The 27,687-nt window shown below is 38.4% G+C and overlaps 1 protein-coding gene across 4 annotated transcripts in view; it reads left to right on the top strand.

Moving 5' to 3' along the window:
• The window catches only part of FHIT (fragile histidine triad diadenosine triphosphatase), a 1,436,343-nt gene that overhangs the window by 392,100 nt on the left and 1,016,556 nt on the right, over window positions 1-27,687 (top strand). The window lies entirely within an intron of this gene.

Here is a 27,687-nt window from a genome sequence, read left to right as displayed (position 1 = left end):
TTTATTCCTGGCATCATAATAATTTTGAATATATGTATTTCATTTAGGCAAAATTCCTGTAAGGAATTGACAATTTTACTTTCTTTGTATGAGAGGTAGCGGGTATCCGATTGTTCAGCCTGTTTCCATGGAGAGAATTGACAGCAATTATAAATGGTATGATCATCCTATCTGCACTGGATGGCTAAAAGCCAAACAGTAATCCTCATCAAACCTTTTTGCGTTCATTCTCATTGTCTCTCTCTCTCTCTCTTTCTTTTTCCCTCTCACCTACTCTTCCTCTCTCCCTCTTCTTCCCAGTGCCTTGATGAGTGTCTACTTTTTGTTCTTCCCTTATGTCAAAGGTTAACATGTGAAGTGCGTTCTAGGTATAATTACACAGTTTTCTTTTTCAGGAGACAGTTTTGCAACTGATGATAAAAATATTCAGTCTCCAGGGTTAACTGTAGTAAATATATTTTAAAAAGAGATATATGTTCTGAGAATAGAGACTCTAAATGATATGTCCAGATTTATGACTGGTTATCTATTTTTTGGTTCCAAATCCTAATTCTCTGTTTGTCCTCAATTTTTAATATCAATTAAAAATATTTAGTGACTTCCCAAGTGTGAAAACACTGAACTGGCTGGTATTTGGGACTGGGACCTATTAAATAATGTAGTAGTGTCTCCTCCAAGATCAGCTTTGTGATCTTCTATGAAGAGGAATCCATTCTATTCCACATTTTAACTCATAAGAATAAAAATAATAGCTACCAAGTTTGAATGCTTACCCTGTGTCAGACATTGTGTGTACCAATATTTTAGAAAGATTACCTCATTTTATCCTCACAGCAATCTCATTAGTTGGATATTTGTGTTCATATTCTTCAGTCAAGGAAATTGTAACTCAGAAAGGTTAAATGGTCACTCAAGGTTATATCCAAATTAAATGCTGGAGGCTGGATTTGAACCCCTGTCTGTCTAATTCCAAACTGTGGACCTCCAGTTTCCTAAAGAAGCCCAGTTGGAATCAGGGGGTTGAAGAGTGCCCATCTTTAGAGAGTTTGGCCTGGGTTGAAAGAATGTACTGTAACTCTGGTTATCATCTTGCAACGGGATAGAAGTTAGAGCTGATATCCTTAACGTGGAGCTGTGGCTTCAAAGAATACTAAAAGTCTCCTTTTAGTTAATATTGCTAAAAATTACCTTGGAAAAGGCAGTTTGGTAGTAAAGTTCTCAAGAGTTTCTAAATTTGGAGATGTAATCCCCTATATATGTAGAGGAACTGTGCTTAGGGCCCAGGAGAGCTTGGAAATGAGAGGAAGAAATAAAAGAGATTCAACTTAAGGGAAAGAAAAGAAAGCTATAACATCTGATGAAAAATAATCGAGAGCAGATTTCAGTAAGGAAGAGGAATGTAAAATAGACTCATGCCAAAGGGGAGCTGAAGACAATGATGTCTGGATTAGATCATTTGGGAGCTACCGAGAGGCTACAGCCATGGGCACTCTTATAAATTTATGATGATGGTAATGATGGTGTGCAGCAATAAGTAGGAAGTGCAAACTAAGGAAAAGAAGAAAAGTGTCTGAGTTTCATTACCCCATAAATCCAGGAGAAAAATACTCTCTCTTCATATGTCAAGGGTAAAATTGTGCCTCCAGTTCTCTATTTCATTTGGCATACCTTATTCCCATAAAGGAGCACCCTGGAGGGAGTTCCTATGAGGACCAAAAAAAATGAGTATATCACAGAAATGTCGACTACTAGGAAAATCCATTTTACTTTCCTTCTTGCTGTGGTTTTACCATAGGCAGAAATTTCAGGGAAAGAAAGAAGGAAGAAAGGAGAGAAAGGGAGGTAGAGAAGAAAAAGGGAGGAAAAATAATTCCAGTTTCCAAATATTTGTGACATCCCATTGTAACTAAGTACTGATAAAAGGGACTCATGGATGGATATATTATTAAAGATACGAATAAATGGATTTCATGGGTTCATGTGCTTTCCTGGTAGAGTTGATAGGAATGCCTTTTTGGAAAAGAAATGAATTCTCCTTGTTTGATAGCCCTGTGGTTTGAGCCTCATGTGCTGTGTTACAGCTTTGGAAAGGGAAAGCCCATTCCACAGGGAGCCAATCTACTGAGATGCGACCCAGGCATAAAGAAATGCTTCCCGTGTGCAGTGGATTCATCTTGTGCTCACTTAGAAGCCAGTGCAAGTGTAAGGTCTCCTCCATGCCTAAAGTATGCAAGTGATAGCTGTTCATGGGGGCTCCAACTGGCTTGGCAAGAAAAGCAGCTACCATGTTCTTCTCTACAAGATTTCACAGAGCAGTGTGTTTGTGCATCGAATGAAATAAGACTTAGATTAAAACCCAACATTTTTATGGAGTATCTGCTCTTTGTCCCTGTGTCTAGTAGTTTTGCATACGTTACCTTGTTTAATCTTTTTTTTTTTTAGCCAATTTTTTTTTTTTAATTAATTAATTTTTGACTGCGTGGGGTCTTTGTTGCTGCACATGGGCTTTCTTTAGTTGCGGCGAGCAGGGGCTACTCTTCGTTGCGGTGCGCGGGCTTCTCATTGTGGTGGCTTCTCTTGTTGTGGAGCACAAGCTCCAGGCACGTGGACTTCAGTAGTTGTGGCATGCGGGCTCAGTAGTTGTGGCTCATGGGCTCTAGAGCACAGGCTCAGTAGTTGAGGCGCACAGGCTTTGTTGCTCCGTGGCACGTGGGATCTTCCCGGACCAGGGATTGAACCTGTGTCCCCTGCATTGGCAGGCAGATTCTTAACCACTGTGCCACCAGGGAAGTCCCACCTTGTTTAATCTTTTAACAGTGACAAATGCATCTGTTAATGCATTAAAGTTATACAACTTTTATATTAAAACAGTGAAACAAACCCTGTTGGAAGATTTACAAGTTTATACTTCATCACCTATGTGGTAAAGATTCATTGCTGAAGATTTGCTAGTTCCTTAAAGAACAGATGGTTTGAATACCCAGATATCTGTAGGTGGACTTTTCTTTGCTTACTTCCCTTATTTAGCCTCGTTCACTTGTTTGCTCTCAAATATTTATTGTCAGGTTTGAATACACAGAGCAATATAACTTGCACCCTACAGATGATTTAAATGATTTTTCACTGTTAAGTTTGACTATAAGCAGAGCCTTAGGCTCTGGTGTTAAAACTTAAGTCCCCTCCCTTATGATATGAGTTTACTGTATTTGGGTATAGGCCGTTTAGATCCCTGGGAATGCCTTAGAGTTTTCATTTACTATATATGTATGTTTATTTCTGAATCCTCATTCTCTTTCACACATATGCATGCTATGTGGTACATCTGTATTGGTGACAAGTTTAGTTTACAAATATATAATATATTGGTGTGAATTGGTGTAAACTTTTAATTTAGTTCCAGGTTCTTCTCTTATTTTATGTACTTTCTTAAGAATGATACAGGCATACCTGTTTTATTGCATTTCGCTTTATTGTGCTTCACAGATATTGAATTCTTTACAAATTGAAGGTTTGTGGCAACTCTGTGTCAAACAAGTCTATCAGCGCCATTTTCCCAACAGCATTTGCTCACTCTGTGTCTCTTATCACATTTTGGTAATTCTAGCAATATTTCAAAGTTTTTATGTTTGTTATGGTGATCTGTGATCACTAATCTTTGCTGTTACTATTACATTGTTTTGGCATTTTTTTAGCAAAAAAGTATTTTTAAATTAATGTATATATATTATGTTTTTTAAAGAAATACTGCTATTTATTGTATACTTAATATACTACAGCATGGTGTAAACATAACTTTTTGCACTAGGAAACCAAAAAATTTGTGTGACTCGCTTTGTTGCAATATTAGCTTTATTGCTGTGGTCTGGCACCTGACCCACAATATCTCGGAGGTATGCCTGTGTAGACTGTTGTGCTGTATTGATTTTTAATAATATAACTTAACTAAAAATGGCATGCAGAGACCCCATATTCCAGTTGAGGTTATGTCTGTCTACATTTTGGGGAGTCATCTGTATAGCAAAGCAGTAAAGCCATCACTGTTTATCACTTTCTTAAAAATTTTATGAAACAGGCTTATCATATGTTATAATGTTGTTCCTTCATATCCTTCTTATACTTTTATTTTAGATGCATTGCTAGTAGCTTAAAACTGCATTACTATATAGCAACCATTGCCTCAAAGTGTGTCTTTTATGTATTTGACACTAACAGATAGATACCTTTGTTTTCAATATGTTTACATATAAATTTATCAATTACTCAAGTAGTCCTTGGGGTTGTCCCAGACATTGACCTGTGAATTAACTAACAGAACTGCAATTTAAAGCTGACCGAGAGCTCTTGAGCATTTCTAGGATGATCGCATTTGTTTCTGGTATGTGTTTATGACACTTAAAGGAAACCAAAGTCCAGATATAAATTATGTCCAGACAAACTAATGTCAGCTTTGGAGGATATTTGTATAACCTAAATAGGTGCTGGGGTCCCATATGGTTCAGTCTTAAGACAGCATAGCAAATGAAATAATTGAAAAATAATTCTAAATTTTACCCATGTCTCTCCAGGAACTTCAAAAATTATTTTATTCATTGCACATGGCAACTCTTCTCAAAACCCCCTTCCATCCTTTTTTTTTCCAGTGATCTTTCACTTTGCACTCTCAGAAGCTAGGTCCTCTCTCTCTTTCACCCCTTTACTCTCAAATAGCTGTACTATTTCTATTAAGGCTGCAGTCTTTGACTTTCCCCCACCTCTTATTTTCATCCCAGTCTTCCAGTTCTGCTTTTGTTATCATTCACATAATTCATCATAAAAAATGAAATTTCTGGGACTTTCCTGGTGGTGCAGTGGTTAGGAGTCCGCCTGCCAATGCAGGGGACATGGGTTTGAGCCCTGGTCCAGGAAGATCCCACATGCCGCGTAGCAACTAAGCCCGTGCGCCACAACTGCTGAGCCTGTGCTCTAGAGCCCACGTGCCACAATTACTGAAGCCCGCGTGCCTAGAGCCCATGCTCTGCAACAAGAGAAGCTACCACAATGAGAAGCCCACGCACTGCAACAAAGAGTAGACCCCGCTCACTGCAACTAGAGAAAGCCCGTGCGCAGCAACAAAGGCCCAAAGCAGCCAAAAATAAATAAATAAATTTATTAAACAAAAAAAAAAGAAAAGAAACTTGTCTTAGAAAGTGGGTAAAGGAAAAGGCCGAGCAAAATAGAGTTCTTTTCTGGGGGGAATGTAAGGTTTGGAATACTAACATTTAACAAAATTTGTCTTTAGTACATTTAAAAACTTGATTAAATGAAATTCATTGTTAATACCATAATTGCAAAGAATTATGAATTCCTTTGAAAATAAACTTCATTTTCAGACCAAATTTAATAAATAGGAGAAGTAGAAGCCAAAAAGAATGAAATTCATTAATTTAGGGCAACTGTAGAGTAGAATACCAGAGAAAATCCAGCAGATCACAAAATTGTAATATAGTTAGTGAGCAAATATGCACCCTCAGGGGAAAATGATCAGGGGGTCACAGAGGACATTGAATAATAAGGCAGCTATGTAACACTACTGAAGACCAAGCTGAATTCAGAAATAAAGAGAAATGACAAAACTTTCTTTTCTTCATATTCATCCAGAAAATGTAGATTTTGAAGGATTCAGGAAAATTTCAACTAAGTTTGGAAGACAGTCACAGATATGATTAATCACATTGGAAAATAAAAAGCTGAAGTGTGATTTTTATATGGGAGGATGGCAAGTACTAGCTCTCTGTCTTTACTTGCAGCATTAGGAAAGGAAGAATTGATTTATATAACAGTGAGGCATATTTGCTTAGTCATTGGGAAAAAAAATCACATGGCATTAAATGGCAGAAAATGTTTTTTAAAATAGACAACGTGTTGAATCATGTTCTGGGGAAGTCTTAAGAAATAGGATTCATCTTTGTGCTGTTATAACTCTGGAATAGGAATAAAAATGCTCTGGTTTATGTATGTAGTGTTTTTCCTGCCCTGGAGTCAATGATTTTATGAAATACCTAAAAACAAAAACAAAAACAAAAAACCTATTTCCTGAGATTGCACGAAATACCTTCATTCTATTTTGAGGATATATATGATTTATTTCTTGCTGCTGGAACTTATTACTTATGCTTCTACTAAGTGCATGAATATTTTGAATCAATCACCTACTCAATAGAGAGAAATTTCTCCTATTATGTTTGGCTAATTTAACATTTGGCCAAATCAGAATGGTTGAGTAAGATTCTACCATATGCTATAGCATATCTTTGTGTTATATTTAAGTAGCGTATCTAAGGATCCATATTTCCTTATAGAGAGTTAAGTTTCTCCGGTACAGTTATCTTAAATCACAACTCATCTTGGGACTTCCCATCAGTACAGTGGTTAAGACTCTGCCTTCCAGTGCAGGAGGTGTGGGTTCGATTCCTGCTCAGGGAACTAAGATTCCTCATACCAGCGGGGTGCAGCCAAAAACTCAAAAAAAAAAAAAAAAAAAAATTAAATCACAACTGCTCTTTCCTATTTTGAAATAAGTTGGATACCTTTTAAATATATATCCAAGTGTTTTTGTGTTTTTTTTTTTTTACCACTTCCTCTCCCTCTTGATAACTAAGAAGATATACATACATATTTGCCTTAACTCCAGCGTGTTAGGATTGAGGTAGCCTATAAATTAACCTTATGTCCTGGAAGTATGCCACAGTGGTGTTTTCTAACCCAGAACCCTTGTACTGTAACCTTCCTTGGATGAGCAGAGAACGTTGTATCATTCTTTTTTGCTTATCATGGTGTGCTTGTGTCTTTACCTAACACAGAGAAAAGGAAGTTCGTGATTGACTTCTCTTCATTTCATTTCAGACAAATGTAGGATTTTTACTAAGCTTGCAAGAACTTATGCAAAGTCCATTTCGAGAAGTAGCCTGTGCTATCGATAGATAAGGTTTCTAGTTTTCCAGGTGTCACTATATTAGCCTTGTGAATATGAGTTTGGGGAGTGAATGCTCAAAAGGTTCAAAATCCAGCATGACAAGAAGTTGTAGACTGAAGGAACTTTCTTCTGGTTGCTTTAGAGGGCAAAGTATTTCCAAGACTTGCAAGGCTATTTAGGTTCGGAACATAGAAATGAAAATTTTGACTCTAGGTGGCATTTGTGAGGAACTATTTATAGTGGTGGGAGTCTCTCTCTGGATTGTGTTCTTCTTTAACATTCTTCTATAGGATAGATTTATACCTTAATACCTCCAACATAATGAGGAGGTTGTTTCATTTTCCTTCAGTGAGGCAAAAAATCTACCTTGTAAGACTTGCCACCCTCTGGGACCACCTGAATACCTCAGAGTCATGGCTTCATTTCAGACCCCAAGTCAGAGGGGATTCTTTCTGGTTCCATCTTTCAGCTTAAAGTTTCCAATCTTAGCTTACTACTATATTGCCTGGGGAGATTTTTAATTCCATTCCTACAGGTATTTTAAACCATATTCCCTTCCTTCCTTTCTGGGGGCAGATCTGATGCTCAGCCTGGCTTTGGAATGCCTGAGTACAGGGCACTCAAATGCAAATCTTTGGTGCCTCTAGGGCAGGGATCCCCAAACCCTGGGCCATGGAACCCATCTGTGGCCTGTTAGGAATTGGGCCACACAGCAGGAGGTGAGCGAGCAAAGCTTCATCTGTATTTACAGCCGCTCACCATCCCTTGCATTACCTCCTGAGCCCCGCCTCCCGTCAAATCAACTGTGGCATTAGATTCTCGTAGGAGCACGAACCCTACTGTGAACTGCGCATGCGAGGGATCTAGGTTGCACGCTCCTTATGAGAATCTAACGCCTGATGATCTGAGGTGGAGCTGAGGCAGTGATGCTAGCGCTGGGGAGCGGCTGCAAATACAGATTATCATTAGCAGAGAGGTTTGACTGCAGAGACCACAATAAATCAGTTGTTTGCAGACTCACATCAAAACCCTATCAGTGAGTGGCAAGTGACAATTAAGCTGCATCTGGTGGCAGGCTTTAGAGCAGCAAGTGAGTTGATGTACTTCAATTGTACAGCTACATCTGGTGGCAGGCTTTAAGTCAGAATCTGACACTTATTTTAGCCCACGTGTCCCTCCCATTATTTTATTTACCACTTCCCATCTGTACCTCTTTCCCACACTGTGCCCTTGTCTCAGTCACAGTTTCGGTAAGCCCACAGCTAACCCTAGCCAAAATGAGTAAAAAACAAACGTCGCTGGAGAGCTTCTTTGAAAAGGGGGAAAGACCCAATGATGAGACAGCAGAAGACTGCCAACAAAAAGAAAGCTTCATTTAAAAGAATATACCGGGCTTCCCTGGTGGCGCAGTGGTTGAGAGTCCACCTGCCGATGCAGGGGACACGGGTTCGTGTCCCGGTCTGGGAAGATCCCACATGCCGCAGAGCGGCTAGGCCCGTGAGCCATGGCCGCTGAACCTGCGCGTCCGGAGCCTGTGCTCCGCAACGGGAGAGGCCACAACAGTGAGAGGCCTGTGTACCGCAAAAAAATATATATATATATGTATATATATATATACCAAGAGTCCTACTTAAATTATAAGTTCATTTGCAATAGGTGATTCACATTCTCCAAGCCCGCTTTGTATAATATGTGGCGACCGTCTATCCAACGAAGCCATGAAACCTTCAAAACTGCTTCGCCATACGGAGACCAAGCACTCTGCATTAAGAGACAAGCCTTTGGAGTTTTTCAAAAGAAACACATGAACACGAAGAACAGAAGCAATTATTGAAGGCCACCACTTCATCAAATGTGTCTGCACTGACAGCATCATTCTTAGTGGCTAACTGCATTGCTAAAGCTAAGAAGCCCTTTACTATTGGTGAAGAGTTGATCCTGCCTGCTGCGAAGGACATTTGTCGTGAACTTTAAGGAGAGCCTGCAGTTTAAAAGGTGGCACGTGTTCCTCTTTTGGCTAGCACCATAACGAGATGAATTGATGAAATAGCAGAGGATAATGAAGCACAATTGTTAGAGAGGATTAATGAGTCACCATGGTATGCAATCCAGGTTGACGAGTCTACCAATGTTGACAACAAGGCAACAATGCTTGTTTTTGTATGATATATTTTTCAGGAAATTGTGCATGAGGATATGTTATGTGTACTTTTGTTGCCCGCCAACATCACAGCTGCAGACCTATTGAAGTCTTTGAATGATTACATACCAGGAAAACTGAATTGGTCATTTTGTGTTGGTATATGCACGGTTGGAGCGGCTGCCATGACTGGATGGCTTTCTGGTTTCACTACTCGGGTCAGAGATGTCGCTTCTGAATGTGAGTCTATGTGCTGTGTCATCCATAGAGAAATGCTGGCTAGCTGAAAAATGTCACTTGAACTTAACAACGTTTTGCAGGATGTGATTAAAATTATCAGCCACATTAAAGTACATGCCCTTAACTCACATCTGTTCGTGCAGCTCTGTGAGGAGATGGACGCAGAGCACACATGTCTTCTCTTACACACAGAAGTGAGACGGCTTTCTCAAGGTAGATCACTGCCCAGAGTTTTTGAGTTACGAGAGCTGCTCCAGAGATTTCTTTTAGAAAAACAGGCACCACTGGCAGCACATTTCAGTGACACAGAAAGGGTCACAAAACTTGCTTACTTGTGTGACATATTCAACCTGCTCGACGAACTCAATCTGTGACTTCAGGGGAGAACAACAACTGTGTTCAAGTGGGCAGATAAAGTGGCTGCATTCAAAGCCAAACTGGAATTATGGGGGCAATGAGTGAACATTGGGGTTTTTGACATGTTTCAAACATTAATAGAGATATTGAAAGAGACTGAACCAGGGCCTTCTTTCTCCCAGCTGGTGCATGATCAGCTATCTCAGCTTTCAAAAGAGTTTGAGCATTACTTCCCAACCACAAAAGACCCCCGAACTGGGAAGGAATGGATCTGCGACCCATTTGTGAATAAGCCAGGTGAATCAACTTTGCCTGTGCTAGAAGAGGATCAACTGCTTGAGATTGCAAATGACGGTGGCCTTAAAAGTATGTCTGAGACAACTTCAAATCTCCATACGTTCTGGATTAAAGTCAAGGCGGACCATCCTGAGATTGCCACGAAAACACTGAAAAGCCTGCTTCCATTTCCAACATCCTATCTTTGTGAAGCAGGGTTTTCTGCAGTGACAGCGACCAAAACAAGATCACGGAGTAGACTGGACGTGAGCAACACACGTCGGTGTCACTGTCTCCCATCACCCCCAGATGGGACCATCTAGTTGAAGGAGAACAAGCTCAGGGCTCCCACTGATTCTGCATTAGGGTGAGTTGTATAATTATTTCTTTATATATCACAACATAATAATAATAATAGAAATAAAGTGCACAGTAAATGTAATGCGCTTGAGTCATCCCTAAACCATCCAACCCCCGCTTCCGGCCCTGGTCCGTGGAAAAACTATCTTCCATGAAACTGGTCCCTGGTGCTATAAAGGTTGGGGACCACTGCTCTAGGGTAATATTTTGCTTCATAGATCTGACCAGTCTGGAGATCAGAGTAGTGGGGAATCCTAAATTTTTAGTAACATCCCTGACAATTTAAAGAGGTGTTTCTATGGAAAACTATGTCTTCCCAGCTAGAATGGATAGCAAGCAGGGTTATAGGGATTCTTCTCTGCTCCTAAACTACCAGACTCCATGGCAAATCTTTCAAATAGCTTAAGCTAATGATTTCTCCTTTAGATATTTTGCCCACATTAATTTGAGTTTTTATTTCAGTTTATGTGAACTTTCATTTTTTAAAAGGCTTAATTAAGTAACTTGGTTTTTTTTAACATCTTTATTGGAGTATAATTGCTTTACAATGGTGTGTTAGTTTCTGCTTTATAACAAAGTGAATCAGCTGTACATAAACATATATCCTCATATCTCCTCCCTCTTGTGTCTCCCTCTCACCCTCCCTATCCCACCCCTCTAGGTGGTCACAAAGCACTGAGCTGATCTCCCTGTGCTATGCGGCTGCTTCCCACTAGCTATCTGTTTTACATTTGGTAGTGTATATATGTCAATGTTACTCTCTCACTTCGTCCCAGCTTACCCTTCCCCCTCCCTGTGTCCTCAAGTCCATTCTCTACATTTGTGCCTTTATTTCTGTCCTGCCCCTAGGTTCATCAGAACCATTTTTTTTTAGATTCCATATATATGTGTTAGCATACGGTATTTGTTTTTCTCTTTCTGACTTCACTCTGTATGACAGACTCTAGGTCTATCCACCTCACTACAAATAACTCAATTTCGTTTCTTTTTATGGCTGAGTAATATTCCATTGTATATATGTGCCACATCTTCTTTATCCATTCATCTGTCGGCAGACACTTAGGTTGTTTCCAGGTCCTGGCTATTGTAAATAGTGCTGCAATGAACATTGTGGTACATGACTCTTTTTGAATTATGGTTTTCTCAGGGTATATGCCCAGTAGTGGGATTGCTGGGTCGTATGGTAGTTCTATTTTTAGTTTTTTAAGGAACCTCCATACTGTTCTCCATAGTGGCTGTATCAATTTACATTCCCACCAACAGTGCAAGAGGGTTCCCTTTTCTCCACACCCTCTCCAGCATTTATCGTTTGTAGATTTTTTGATGATGGCCATTCTGACTGGTGTGAGGTGATACCTCATTGTGGTTTTGATTTGCATTTCTCTAATGATTAGTGATGTTGAGCATCCTTTCATGTGTTTGTTGGCAATCTGTATATCTTCTTTGGAGAAATGTCTATTTAGGTCTTCTGCCCATTTTTGGATTGGGTTGTTTGGTTTTTTGATATTGAGCTGCTTGTAAATTTTGGAGTTTAATCCAAAGGCTTAAGTAACGTTCTTACTTGCTATTTGAATATCAGAAATTTCATATATACTTTGAAAAGAAGCCTATATGTGTCCTTGGCTGCCTAGTTGATAAAATGTCTTGGTTAGGGAAAGTGTTGCCAATGTGTGAATGAATGATCCTGATTTGCGTGTCATTTGGACTAAGCTTGAAAAGAAGTCACACTCTGAATTATTTTTTTTCTGGTGGGAGATCAATACTGTCTAGACATGGTCTCATTATGACTTTGCATTGACTAAGGCAGACTCGGTCAACAGTGGGGTTGAGATTCCTGTAATCCGGGCTACTGGTCGGACATTTGTGTTACCCATTATTACAGAGAACTCCAGATTCACTGGTGTCAACACTGTATTTCAGCATCATTCCACTCAACTGTAGGGTTATCTTGAAGACAGTATATGCCAACTCATGACATTTTTAAAGATTCTGGATCCTGAAAGTCCTGGGAGCTGCTCTGTAGTATTTCCTAGCAGCTTTGTGATGGTTGCATAGGGCATGGAAGAGGCCTTGGAGCCTTTCAATTCCTTACAGTCTCTAAAACACAAAAAGAGAGGGAATAATTCAACTAATATCTAAAGGCCTCAGCCCATGCCTGAAAGCCAGATGTCTACCCTGTCATATGGTGTCCCCATTAATATCTGCAGATATTTTCTTCATGTATAGAAATATCACCAGTTTTGTTTTTTTTTTACATTCAGTAGTCTTCTCATTTATAAGAAATTTTCATCTATTTGAATTTGTTTTTAAATTGAGAAAGTTCATGATTCTTCACCTGGATCAGAAATTTAAAATCTTGTCTTCTCCCTGTTAGATATTCAGACTCCTGGCTATGCTGCTCTGCATGGAATCTTAAATCTTTCATCTGTGGTTATTTGTTGGCATTTTGTGAGATAGTGAAGCAATGTCTGAGCCACTAATGGCCAGAGGTGGCCCAGCCTGACCAGATTTCCAATAGTGGAATAAATGTCTGTTATTTATCCAGCCTCTTTACTTTTCAACTGTGGGAAAGATGAGGATAGACATTGAGAAATAATGCTGATTATACAAAGGATTGCTCATGATAAAAGATCTCTTTCTGGGAATTTAAGTGTTCCAGTAAATTAGCATTATTGATCATTCTTTTTCCACATAGTCTACATCTTAGAATCCTAAAACTATTATTCTCCCTTGTCTGGTGTAATTACCAGAACAAGGAATAATCTAATTAAAAGACAACAAGGATGTGTTCTAATTGTTCTAATAAATTATGTTAATACACAATGCATGCACTTACTTTTCAACAGGAATTTATTTAATAGATTGACAGCTTGTCCTTTACTGCCACAATCTTAACTTTCATTTATTCTAAACAAGACAACTTAAAAAAAAAGGAGAGGGACTTCCCTGGTGGCGCAGTGGTTGAGAGTCCGCCTGCCAATGCAGGGGACGCGGGTTTGTGCCCCGGTCCGCGAAGATCCCACATGCTGCGGAGTGGCTGGGCCGGTGAGCCATGGCCACTGGGCCTGCGCATCCAGAGCCTGTGCTCCGCAACAGGAGAGGCCACAACAGTGAGAGGCCCGCGTATCGCAAAAAAGAAGAAAAAAAAAAAGGAGAGTTAAGCATCCAAAAATCTGTTGGGTCATTAAGAAAATCTAAGGTTCCATGTGGTATGTATGGATGAAGAAATGGGTTTCGAGTTCTCTAGATAAAATAGTGACCCAAGACATAGGAGGGTAAAGTAAAGATCAGTAGAGTCTAAAGTCAAAATCAGTAACACACTGTTGCAGTGAAGGTAGTGGACTTTTCATTTGTTGTTTTATTGTCAAGGATAGTGCTGCATGATAAGGCAGTCCTAACTTATGGAATTGTGTTTTCATAGTTTTAGGCATTTTACACAAATCTATTAGTATATTGCATGTATGAGATGACGCCCTCAGTAAAGTCATGTCATAATATGGGCAGAAATGCAGGCGGTCACTTCTGATAGGCCATATGTTTTCTACAAAAACACGCCAGTATCCCTGATTATTTTTCATAATTGGGATATAGTTTGTTGCATAACTGTATGAGAAAGTCTTCAAGGCAGTGTAGAAAAAGATGTCAGGAATGATATGGCAGAAATAAAAATCTGTATAGAGCTTGGAGGGAAGCATATAGGTCAATTCTAAATCAGTATGGCCAATCTACATAGTTCAGAAAAGCAGATTCCCAGGTCGGTTTGTGTTGTTCTCCCTTGACATAACAACCTTTGAAATTTAACTGACAAGCCTACAGGTAGGAAGGAATCTCAGTACTTATCCAGATTGGAAAGTATTTCCAGAAAGGATACTTTCTCACAAGTTAGGAACTTTGTGGGAATAATTTTTCGCCTCTGATTAAACCATTAAATGGTTTAATCCATTTAAATTGTCAAGTTCATCAAAAAGTATGGAGCTGGAACATATGCAGATTCTAGTTTATACTCATAAAGTTAACGTATTGTAGAATAGGAGCCATAGAGACAAAACAGAAAACAACAGATACACCATAAAAGAAATGGGAATTAAAAGGAAATTATCTTTAATGGCAAGGGAATGCAAACAGTTCTCTTCCCATTTTGAAGTACATTGGCCTAAACGCCATGATTTTTGGCTCCTTACTCCCTGTCTTTTAATAGTCTAGTTCACATCTTCATTTTCAATGGGAAACTTGTATATGTTCTTTTTCTGTTTTAAAAAAGTTTGACATTTCTTTCAAGGCCATCAGGCTGTGAGGATTTCTTTCCTCAAGGAAGACTGAGAGCTGGTGAGCTCCTAATAACTCAGGTATAGAACCCGTACCACCAGGTCTAAATTAGATCAAGTACCCAAGTGGGTCTCGCCTTCCTTATCTCCAAGGCAAGGACAATGTCTGCCTTTGAAAGGAAGCATGAATGTGGCACTCAATTCTTTTCTTTTTAACTTTGAAAGAAAATTTTATTCTGAAAAAGTATTCAGTATTTTATTCTGAATAATATAAAATTTGCCATTTTAACCACTTTTAGGTATATAATTCAGTAGTGGTAAATATGACATTTCTTTTTAATAATTGGACTGAAAAGGGAATAAGGCTGTCCTAAGCACTTAGGTTACCATGTAAGATGTTTTATTCTGCTTTTTATTTGTTTCTACCCTTTCTGAAATTATTTTTCACCAAAAGTATGATACCTACTTACGTGAAACCGGAAAAGAATTCCATCTCAATTCTAGAACAGACTCTAGATGCTCATAGCAGGTGGGGAGGGGTATGTGGCTGGGCAAAGTGTCAGCATAATAAATGAGGTTGGGGCAGTGGAACAGTGCCTGTCTCTGAAGGTCCCCTGGGTATTTCTGGAGCTCAGAATGTGACCACTCTGTGCATAAATATGATATTTTTTTTCTGATCTACTGGTGTTGGAAATTTTTCATTTAGTAAATGATGCAAAATATACGTTAAGTGATGGTAAGGTTTTGACAAAAACTGACCAAAATTGGGAAATTCAAAGCTACAGAAAAGCTGAAACACTGACTTAATGTGCTGCCATCTAGCCATGATCTCATTCCATGCTGCTTCATTCACTGATCACAGAGACACTGAAATCATCCCCCAGGCAGGATGGAGCATGTTTACAGTGGAGGGTACTAGGCAGAGGCTTGGCTGAGTCTTCTGTTTTTACTGGCCATTAACACTTCCTACTTGCATGTAAACTAAATTTTGATAATTATTAAAATAAAGATAATGTTAATAATACATTAAAAAGCTACTTTTTAAAAGGGTAGAATAGTAGAAGCCTCTGCTTTGAATATTACGTTTACCAGTTTCATCTAGTTGTCAGCTCCCCCATGGTACATAGAATGAAGTCTAAACTCCTTAGTAGGGGATGAGGACCCCAGTGTCCCTCCCTTACCTTTCTTTCCACTTCATCTCCCTTTGCTCCTTCACATGTCTTGTACTTCATCCAGGCATTAGTTTGTATCATTTCCCAAATGTGCCATCTTTACTTCTCTCAGGGCTTTTGCATGTGTTTCTCCCTCTTGGAAACTCCTTTTACTACCCAGCCTTCAGAATCCAGCTCACACATCTCCTGTGAGAAGCTTCTGCTGATTCTCCCAAGCATTGCTGCTCACTGTTTCTGTGTCAGCACCATGACCAGTACATACCTGCAGTTTTGCACTTAATCACATATAATTGTAATGATTTTTTACATGTCTTTTCCTCCTGCCAGGATCAGAGTTTGTTGTAGCCAGGGACATTTCAACTCAATAGGATCCAGCTTATTGTATATATACATTTTTAGCTATCCCTACATGTTTTATTTTTGAGTTTCTGCTGAGATTCAGGACCTTAAGGCTTTCAAGTAATGAATGAAAATAGCAGTCAACCCAGAATCCTATGACCAGTGATAATACCCTTAAGGAATGAAGAGGAAGTCCAGGTACTCTCAGATGAAGGAAAACTAACAGATTTTGTCACCAGCAGACCTACTCTAAAAGAATGGCTAACAGAAGGAAACGATAAAAAATAAATTAAAATAAAGAAGCCCTGGAACACCAGGAAAAAACACAGCAAGCAAAAATATTGGTAAATATAGTAGGCTTACTTTTTCCTCTTGAGATTTCTAAATTATGTTTGAAGACTAAAGCAAAAATTACAACACTCTTTGATATGGATGGAAGTGTTGGAAATATTTAAGATAACTATATTATAAATGGACATTGGTAACAGGACATAAAGGGAGGTAAGGTTTCTATACTTTGCTCAAACTGTAAGACAATACCAATAGGTTGTGGTAAGTTATGAATATATAACGCAGTACCTAGAGCAGCCACTAAAGAAGTTTTACAAGGAGATGCACACAAAAAACTTTAGATAAATCGAAGTAGAATTCCAAAAAATGTTCAAAGAGCCTACAAGAAGGCAGAAAAAAGAAAACAAAAATACAAACCAGGGAGAATAAACAGAAAATAAACAAAAATAAAGTGGTAGTTTAAGTCCTAAAATACCAATAATTACATTAAAGCTAAATGGTCTAAATATACCATGTAAAGAGTGAAAGAATTGTTTAAAAAACATGACCTAACTAGACACTCACTAAGAAAACTAAGAAACTCACTTTGAATATAATAGTAGAGGCAGACTGAAGGTAAAATGATGGAAAGAGATGTACCATACAAGCATTAATTAAAAGAAGGCAGAAGTATCTGGTTCTTTGAAAAAGTTAAAAAAATTGACAAACATCTAGGAAGACTGATAAAGAAAAAAAAGACTAAAGACACAAATTAACAATATCAGGAATGAAACAGGGGATAGTACTATAGATCCTGCAGATATCAAAAGGATAATAAAGGAATGCTGTGAAAAACTTTATACACATAAATGTGACAACTTAGAAAAAAAGATCCACTTTCCTTGAAAAAGAAACTGCCACAATTCACCAAATTTGAAAGAGATCATTTAAATAGCCCTATTATAACTATTGAGGAAATTGAACTCATAATTTTAAAATTCCCCAAAACGATATTTCCAGGCCCAGATGATTTTACTGGAGAATTTTACCCAATATTTAATGAGGAATAAGCACCAGTTTTATACAGACTCTTCCAGGAAATAGAAGAGAACACTTCTACTGCCCAATTCATTTTTATGAAACTAGTATTACCCAGATACCAAAGCCAGACACAAACAATACAAAAAAGAAAACTATGGTATACGAATAACTTCATCAATATAGACACAAAAATCCTTAACAAAATATTAGCAAGTAGAATTCAGGGGGAAAAAAAAGAGATATACATGTAACCAAATGGGGTCTATTCCAGGAATGCAAGACTGGATCAAAATTAAAAAGTCAATCAATGTAATGCACCATAATAACAGACTAAAGAGGGAAAAAAAATCACATGATTTTATCAATTGATGCAGAAAAAGTATTTGACAAAATTCAACACTGATTTATGATAAAAACTGTCAGAAAAATAAGAATAAGGGGAACTTCGTCAACTTGATGAAGAGCCTCTTTTTTATTACCCTCATCTGACATTTATACAAAATGATGAAAAACAATGCTTACCCCCTAAGTGTGGGAAGTAAGGTAAGGATGTCTATTCTTGCTACTCCTATTCAACATAGTGCAGGAAGCTCTAGTCAATGCAATAAGGCAATAAAAAGAAATAAAAGGCATACAGATAGAAAGGAAGAAAGAAAACTGTCACAATTGCTAATGACATGATTTTCTACTTAGAAAATCCTTAAGTGATCTAAAAAAAAAAAACACAATCTCTTAAAAGTGAGTTCCACAAGGTTGTAGGATACAAGACAATTTTAAAAAATCAATTGTATTTCTGCATACTAGCAATGAACATGTAGACACTGTAATTAAAAATGCAATTTACAGTAGCTCAAAATTATGAAATACTTAGGTATAAATCTAATAAATCATTCACAGAACTTGTATGCTCACTGTGACATAATGCCGATGACTGAAATCAAAGAAAATCTAAACAAATGGAGAGACATACCATGTTCGTGATTTGGAAGTCTCAGCATAGTAAAGATACCAATTTTCCCCAAACTGATATACACATTTAATGCAGCTCTTACCAAAATCCCAGTATGATTTTTTATATGGACAAGATTATTCTAAAATTTATATGAAGACAAAGGAACTAGAATAGCTAAAATAATGTTGAAAAGAAGAATAAAGTGGGAGGAATCAGTCTACCCGATTTTAAGGCTTATTTTACAGTTACTATGTGGCTGTTCATGAAGTGATAGACATGTATATCAGTGGATCAGAATAGAGAAGCCAAAAAACAGACTCAATGAATATTCCCAACTGATTTTTGACAAATGTGCAAATCCCTCAATGGGGGAAAAAAAAGAGAGCCTTTTCAAAAATGATCCTGGAGTAATCAGCAAAAAATGAACCTAAATTTAAGTCTTATACCTTATGTAAAAGTTACCTCAAAATGTATAATGGACTTAAATGTAAAACACGAAACTATAAAACTCTTAGAAGAAAACATAAGAGAAAATCTTTGGGATCCAGGGCTAGGCAAAAAGTTCTTAGACTTGACATTGAAACACAATTCATAAAAGGAAGAAAAATCATATATTAGACATCATCAGAATTAAAACTTTTGCTCTTTAAAAGACCCTGATAAGAGAATGAAAAGACAGATACAGACTGGGAGAAAATATTTACAAACCATAAATCTGACAAAGGACTAGTATCTAGAATATATATAGACCTCTCAAATAATGGTTAAAAACCCCCCAAGCAATCCAATTAGAAAACAGACAAAAGTCATGAAGAGATCTTTCACCGAAGAGGTTTTATAGATGGCAAGTAAGTGCATCAAAATATGTTCAATATTATTAGCTGCCAGGGAAATGTAAATTAAAACCACAGAGATATGTCACCATATACCTATTGGACTGGCTTAAAAAAAAATAGTGATAACACCAAATGCTAATGAGGATGCAGAGAAACTGGATTACTCATATATTGCCGGTGGGAATGTGAAATGGTACCCGTACCCTGGAAGATAGTTTGGCAGCTTCTTATAAAACTAAACATTCACTTACTGTACTCCTGGGCATTTATCCTGAGGGAATGAAAATTTATGTTCTCATAAAACCTGTGCACGAATGTTCATAGTAGATTTATTTGTAGTAGCCAAAAACTGGAAGCAACACAGGTGACCTGTACTGGGTGAATGGTTAAAGAAACAGTAGTATATCCAAACCACAGAGCACTACTCAGCAATGAGCTATTGATAACGTGGAACTAACTACTTGACTGAACCTTCAGAGATTTAGGCTATGGGAGAAAAAAGGCAGTTCCCAAAGATTACATACTGTATGATTCCATTTATATAGCATTCTCTTTTTTTCTTCTTTTTTTTTTTTGCGGTACGCGGGCCTCTCAATGCCGTGGACTCTCCCACCGCGGAGCACAGGCTCCAGACCCGCAGGCCCAGTGGCCATGGCCCACGGGCCCAGCCGCTCCGCGGCATGTGAGAACCCCCCAGACCGCGTCCCCTGCATCGGCAGGCGGACTCCCAACCACTGCACCACCAGGGAAGCCCTTCTTCCTTTTTTTAAAAATTTATTTTTGTCTGTGTTGGGTCTTCACTGATGCACGTGGAGTTTCTCTAGTTGTGGCAAGCGGGGGCTGCTCTATGTTGCGGTGTGCAGGCTTCTCATTGTGGTGGCTTCTCTTGTTGTGGAGCATGGGCTCTAGGGCACACGGGTTTCAGTAATTGTGGCATGTGGGCTCAGTAGTTGTGGCTCACGGGCTTCAGAGCACAGGCTCAGTAGTTGTGGTGCACGGGCTTCATTGCTCCGTAGCATGTGGGATCTTCCCGGACCGGTCCTCAAACCCGTGTCCACTGCATTGGCAGGCAGATTCTTAACCACTGCACCACCAGGAAAGCCCTATATAGCGTTCTTAAAGTGACATAATTATATAAATGAAGAACAGATTTGTGGTTGTCAAGGGTTAAGGTAGTGTGAGGTGGGAGGGTGATGGGTGTGGCTATAGAAGGGCGGTAGGCGGATCTCTATGGTGATGAAAATATTCTGTATCTTGAGTGTATCAAAGTCAGTATTCTGCTTGTGCTATTGTACTGTAGACTTGTAAGATGTTACCATTGGGAGAAATTGGGTAAAGGGTACATGGAATCTCTCTGTATTTTTTTCTAACAACATTATCTCAAAATAAGAAGTTTAATTAAAAAGGGGGGACACGTGAACAAAAAGAATTGGGAAGATAACAGTGTAATTGTAGAAGCTGCCTTAAAGGGCCAGAGACTGATTAGAAGGAAAGAAATGTGAAATCTAAGGAATTAGTGGCATTATAAATCTATGAAAGTGAGAGTAAAGGAATACGAAAAGAATGTTGAAAAACAGTAAATAATATTAGATCACCAGAGTCGTTGCCTAACCTACATAGCCTGGGAGCTGTCCCTCTCACCCTTCCTCCACTCCCCAGAATGAAGGCTGGAGGGGGGTGAAGAACAGGATCTGTGACTGGGGTCACTGGGCATAGCTGAGGACAGAGCTATGGTGATGAAAACAGGAGGATTAAGTGAAAGTCTGCATAATGGGGCTTCCACTCTTTCCCACACTTAAATCCCAGAACAGTGGCAGCTAGGCACGAGATTGAAAGACACTTTTCTGGGGACTTTGACCAGCGCAAGAAAAGAGACCTAGAAATATGAGCCAGGAAGCCAGTCACTCTAGGTCTGTGTTGTCCACTATGGTAGGTAGCCACTAGCAACCTGTGGCTACTGAACATTGAAACATAGCTTGTCTGACTTGAGATGGGCTGTATATGTAAAACCTATTAAGATTTTTGAATATTGTACTTCATATAAAACATGTAAAATATCTTAATTTTTATTACTTACATGTTGAAATAATATTTGTATATACTAGGTTAAATAAAATATGTTATTAAAATAATGTTTTAGACGATTAAGAGACTGAATTTCTCCCAGGTTGAAAGCAGAAAAGTAACTTTTATGGAGCTTTGGTGGTTTTATAAGTAAAACGAAAGCAACAGGGTATCAACATGAAGGGAACAATCAGCCCGGAAACAGAACAAAGAAAAGCTTAGCCATATATGTGTATACATATCTATGATACATGTAATGTGTCACTCTCTAGCTAGTTCCTATTGAAGTCAAGGGGTTTTTCGTTTTGTTTTGTTTTCTTTTTTAAGTATAATTGGCTGACTGCCAGAAATAGGCAGACCATCTGGATGTCCATGTGGATTGTTCTCTTCTGAATTTATCTTGAACTCTGGGTGAGATTAACACAGATTTTGGGAAACAGCAGAGGTCCTTCATGTATCAGTATGTGTCCAATATGCAATATGTCTGATTCGTTGAGTGAGTCATTCTGTCTGGATTGGAATCCCAGATCTGCAGTTTAGTAACTGTGATTTAGGTCTGGTAACTGTCTTTGCCTCAGTTTCCACATCTGTAAAACAGGAATAAAAATAATAGTATTCTTTAAGTCATTGTGACTGCATGATTTACTGTGTGAAAAAGGCTTAGTCCCTGACACATAGTAAACATTGTGTTAATGTTAGCTATCATTATTATTACTGTGGGCTAGTAGCTCTAGTATTGTCTCTAATCCTCAGGACAGCCTGTAAAGTAAATAGTGTTATCTGAGAATCCAAGGCTTAGAGAGAAGCTGCTCTCCTGGGCTACAAGTCACTTCAAAATCTGAGCTTTTTCCATTATCCTATCTTGCCTCATAAATTTTAGTACCTCATTGCTGATAGAAGCCTTTTATATCATCTTAGACAGTTACTGAACTTGTCTGCAGAATGGATCGTTAAAGGCTGGGCTCTGGGGTTGGAGAGGCTTGTGTTCGAATCCTGATCCCACCACTCAAAGCAGCTGGGTGGTCTTGGACAAGCTACTCAACTCCATGAAAGTTTCTCAGGTTCTAATAAGGATTACATTAGATAATGTATGGGAAGCTCTTGGCACATTATGTGCTGTGTGATTATTAATTTCTCATGATTATGATTTTTATTATAAATATGATCTAAGTCTCAGAGCTAGTTAGTCGTGGACGTATAACTGAAACTCTGGTAGGTCTTTTATTCAGTGCTCTCTCTTCTCTACTTTGCTATCTAATTGGTTAGTTTTCATTCATCCTTTTAGAATCTACATTTATAAAGTCAGAGCTGTTAGTGAAGATTTTATAAGAACACTTTCCAAGAGTTTTTTTGAACTGCCAAGTCCAGAGATTTAGGATGTAGCTTGGTGCTGAAGTAATTGGCTGTCTTAGTCTTGCATTATAAGAAGTTCCCTTTCAGAGTATAAGGTTGAGAACCATGAAAGGAACTCTCACGTTTTGGTAATTGCTTTAAGGAATAGCTTACCTTTTAAAAACATACATTATTCAGCTACAACTCCTTCTTTCCCTCACCTTGCCGTTTTGAGAATCTCCTCATCATACATCTTCACAAGCTTGTTTTCTGAGTTTCCCCTTTTAACTATTTCCTCAAGTACCATCCCATAATAATATTTTCTTTTCAGTTTATCAACTAGTTGGGGAAGTGATGTACTTGTTAGTATTGAAGAGTTTCTGAGGAATATAGAAATGATTCAGTTTTAGGAGCATACAGAAATGATTTAATCTTAGGTGAATACAGAAATGATTTAATTTTCTACCTGTCAAAGAACTGAAGCATCGTGAAACTGGTCCTAGCTAGCTACTTGAAGCAAGCTGTACACTATTTACTGCAGTTATATCACATCAACAGACAGTTTGTGATCAGAGATTAATTCAGAAAGTCTCATTAATATGTTGAGCTAACAACAGGGATGAGATGTTTTAATACCTCCTTGAATGCAACATTTGTTGTTTTCTTGTGTGAATGGGATGGATTTAGCTATGAAAAAGACTGAACTCCACAGTGCTCTGATATTGATAAAGTGAGTGTCTTCTAAACTCTTTTAAATTTATTCCTCCTCTTCCTGGAGTTAACCAGATAGATTATAGTTTAATTTTGCCAATGGGGAGTTTTAAAGCAAAAGGACTAACAGTTTTTTTCCCCCAAATAAGTGAGAGAACATCAGGAAATAGAATTGCAAATATATTTCCATTTTGTCATAAAGAACCTTAACATTTTTCCCTGTTACTTCGACATCAGTTTAAACTATGACATTTCTCTTGTTTTGACTAGCACTAGAGTAGGAGAGAGTAATGTTCTATATTACAAGGACCTCATTGCCTGAAATAAATCTCTAGGGATACCTTAAAATTCTCCGACCCCTCTCTTCTCGTGGCCCCCGCGGCTCTTCTGTTTGGTTACTGAGCTGCTTCACAGTGGCAGTCATGCTAAACTTTGCAGCTACTGTTCTGAGCTTTCCCTTTCAAACTGGAGATTAGAGAGAAGTAAGTTTCACTTCCTCCCATCCCCCATAATGGAACCCAAGTTGAGCCAGGAAAGCTTTGTATTCGTCATTGATCCATTCATCAATGCAAAGTTATTAAGTGCTTTCCATTCAGCATCTGTGTAAGGTGCTGTGAAAACTGCAAAAGGCACTTTGGACCTCAAGAAACTCCTTTATTTTCCTCTTTTACTTTCCCTTCCTCCGCCTCTTTTACCAACTTCCCAAAGAATTTGAGGCTGTTTACTGAATCAAAGGTAGTGTGCAAGTACTAAAACAAGCATAAGACAGAAATGTGACCATCTTTACTAGTATAAGTTGGTAGGTCCATGGAGTGAGAGAACTAAATTTGGTTGTAGGTTTCCTGATCCCTAAGGCAGAATGGGAATTACTAGCTTATGTAGCCTTCTTTGTCACCAGAGAAAGCATTACAGTTTCTCCATGCTAGTCGACTCTTTGGGATCAAAACTGAAGGTGGAATTTACTGGTTTACAAAGCGAATGTTGACTTCAGTGCAGTTTTCAAACAGGAATAAGTATCGGGAGGAAAGATTGAGGGCATGGATTCATATCTGTCTTGCTTACTGTTATGTCCCAGGGCTCAGCACAGTGCCTGGTGCATAGTAGGTATTGGATACATAGTTGTTCAATTAAAATGGTCTATTCATTGGACAATTTGCACCGACTTTCAATAACAATGAAGACACTATATACTCTGCCTTTGAATGTTGTATTCTCTCTCCGCAGAAGGCCATCCTCTAGCCCTTCTTTACCTCCTTCTCACCCTTCAGGTCTCATGTTAAATCCAACTTCTTTTGTTTTAGTATCTCAAAAGGATCTGTTACTGAATGTCCTTTGCTGCAGTTCCATTTATAAGGAGTTATCACATATTTCATTGTTCATTTGAAAGTCCAATGTTTTTTGCAGTGCAGAGCAGCCACGTTATTCTAAGTACTTACTCAGACAAATTAAATGATTCTGTGTAGCAGTTCTGAAAAGTCTAATTTCCATGTGCAGAATCATGTTTATCATCATCCAAATTCAAAGGCACAAAATAGCACATTTACACTGGTAACTTATTCATAACATTCCCTTTCTACCTTGTTTGTTTTATTGTTAGAAACCAACCCAAATCCCATCTGTAGGATGACACACATAAAAGGATGAAATTTAAATATCAGGGCTGTGATGGGGCGAAGCACTTGAGGCATATCCGGCCTTGAATTGGTGCCCTTTGCCTCCTGGCTGCATTATGTAAAGATAGGGGGATTGCCAGATTTTCCTTTAAGGGTTTAACTAACTGCTTCTTCAAGGCCTTAAGGTCTCTCAAGGAAGTGTACAGAGAAGGCATTTTTAAACACAGTATTGGCCCAGGAGGAAGTGTTTTGGGGCTTTTACTTCATGATTACTGAACTTTCCTGCAAGCTTTTTTCCTCCACAGATTCTCCCTCCAGGAAGAGACGGAACATTCTTTACAATTCTAGCCTCCTTAAAGAATGACCTCCTCGCTCAACAAGCGTCTTTTGGTATTACTGGCAAAAATGAATTATCTTAAAGCTAACTTTTATTTTAAAGCAAAAATTCTCTTTTGGAGGGGAAAGAATCTAATCTCAAGCCCTAGAACATATAAGGTTAATGGCAAACTTGCTTCAAGGAGAGAAACAGAAAAAGCAAAATTGTTAAGTCAGCTGAAGAACTAATCAAGCGTATTGTTCCCTTGATTCTGTAAAATTATAACGAACCTTTTAGAAAGGTTGAAAAGATGTCCGTGGTGTGCTCTCAGTTTACTTTGTCTGTAAGTGCATGTTCCCTCTTCCCCTTGGTTCCAGAGGCACTGGTGTGTGCTGAACGGGTTCTCCTGGATGAGGGCTGAGTGTCTTTCCAGATGACAGATGGTTCCCTCTGCTGGCTGAACTTAAATTCAGTCCTCCGAGCTGAGCCAACCTGGGAGGAATCGCTATCCTTCTCACTGATTATGAAAACAGTTTTGAGATCCATCCTTAAAGAAACCAACCATCTGTGACCAGTTTAAGTGCACACTGGAACTGATGATGAGCTAGCTTACTTCCTCCTTTCCTCCCTCCCTCCCTCCATCCCTCTCTCCCTCCCTTCTATCCTCCCTCCCTTTTTTCTTACTTCCTTTATTTTGAGAAAAATTTAAAGATACAGACAAGCACAAAAGGTAGTATAATAAGCATCTGTATTTCTACTATCTAAAAAGGAGCATCTGTTTATGTCTAGTCAGATTTACTTCTGGTTTGTGTGTTTGTTTCTTTTTAAAGAAATTATTGATGAAACTAAATTCTCTTTTAATTACCATATCCTGTTTTCCTTCCACCCTTCACTCTCTCAGCTGCCTGTACCTCCTGCTGGAAATTCCCTACCATAAATTTAGGATGTAATATTTAACTAGTGTATTGTTTATATTTTTATGTACACACACATATATACCAACAACCAATATATACTATTTTGTTTAAATATTTTATGTTTAAATCTTTCCTTCTTGTTGCTTTTTTAATGTAACAGTATTTATGAAATTTATCTGTATTGATGCCTATAAAATCAGTTGATTTTAACAGCTGCATAATATTCCATCCTATAAATGTAGCACATTTTATTTGCCTATTCCCTTTCCAATGCAACTTTTAGGTCATTTCCAAGTTTTGCTATACAAAAACAAAAAAACACTGCAATAATCTTTTTAGTATATGTCTCCTTGTGTCCATATTGCTTGAGCCTAGTATACCCTGCAATGAGAATCAGTAAGCTGTAGGATATATGTAGTATTACTTTTGATAAATATAACAAAATTGCTCACCAGGATGATACCAATTCATGATTCGGCCAGAAGTAAGCTAGAATATTATGCTATTTTTTTATACCTCTTGGACAACACTGAATTTTGTCTGTCTTCTCCATGTTTACTATTCTAGTAAAAGAAAAATGGAATTCCATTATTTTAATATGTGTTTTCCTCTAGTGAGTCTGAGCTTCTTTTTTTTACCCTCTTTGTCCATTGAGATTTCTTCTTTGAACCACCATTTTTTTCTATATGTTTGTTCATCTTTGTTCTTGATTTTTGGAGTTCCTTATACATTCTGGTTACTTATTCTCTGTTACATACGTTGCCACTATCTTTGTCTGGTCAGGCATTTGAGAAGATTACTGCTTCTGATGATAAGTAAGTTAAATTGTTATGGTTTCTAATTTAATTCTACGTATTATCAAGGAATTAGGCATTATCTTTCTCCCCTCAGTCCATTGCCGATCCTTTCGGATCCTCTTTCAAAATATGCAGCAGATGACTGCCCACTTCTCCCTGTCCCCTGTGCTATCTGATGTTTTATCCTCATTTAAAAAAATTACTCTCTCGGGGCTTCCCTGGTAGAGCAGTGGTTAAGGATCTGCCTACTAATGCTGGGGACATGGGTTCGAGCCCTGGTCTGGGAAGATCCCACGTGCTGGGGAACAACTAAGCCCATGCGCCACAGCTACTGAGCCTGCGCTCTAGAGCCCGCAAGCCACAACTACGGAGCCCATGCGCCATATCTGCTGAAGCCCGGGTGCCCTAGAGCCCGTGCTCCACAATAAGAGAAGCCACCATAATGAGAAGCCTGTGCATTGCAACGAAGCGTAGCCCCTGCTCTCCACAGCTAGAGAAAACCAGCGTGCAACAATGAAGACCCAACACAGCGAAAAATAAATAAATAAAATAAATAAATTAAAAAAAATTACTCTCTCGATAGATATACCCTTCATATATTATTATGCCCATTTGACAGAAGTGAAAAGTGAGGCTCAGTGAAGTTCAGCAGCTGTATAAGACACAGAGATGGTAAATGTATTACTAGAATTCAAACTCAGGTCAGTAGGACCAAAAACCCTTATTTCTTCCACTGT

Source organism: Aethalodelphis obliquidens, unplaced genomic scaffold (genome assembly GCF_003676395.1).
Source record: "Aethalodelphis obliquidens isolate GAN/ISIS:26980383/991018 unplaced genomic scaffold, ASM367639v1 scaffold22, whole genome shotgun sequence".
Lineage (NCBI taxonomy): Eukaryota > Metazoa > Chordata > Mammalia > Artiodactyla > Delphinidae > Aethalodelphis > Aethalodelphis obliquidens.
This window is presented reverse-complemented; position numbering and strand designations above follow the sequence as displayed.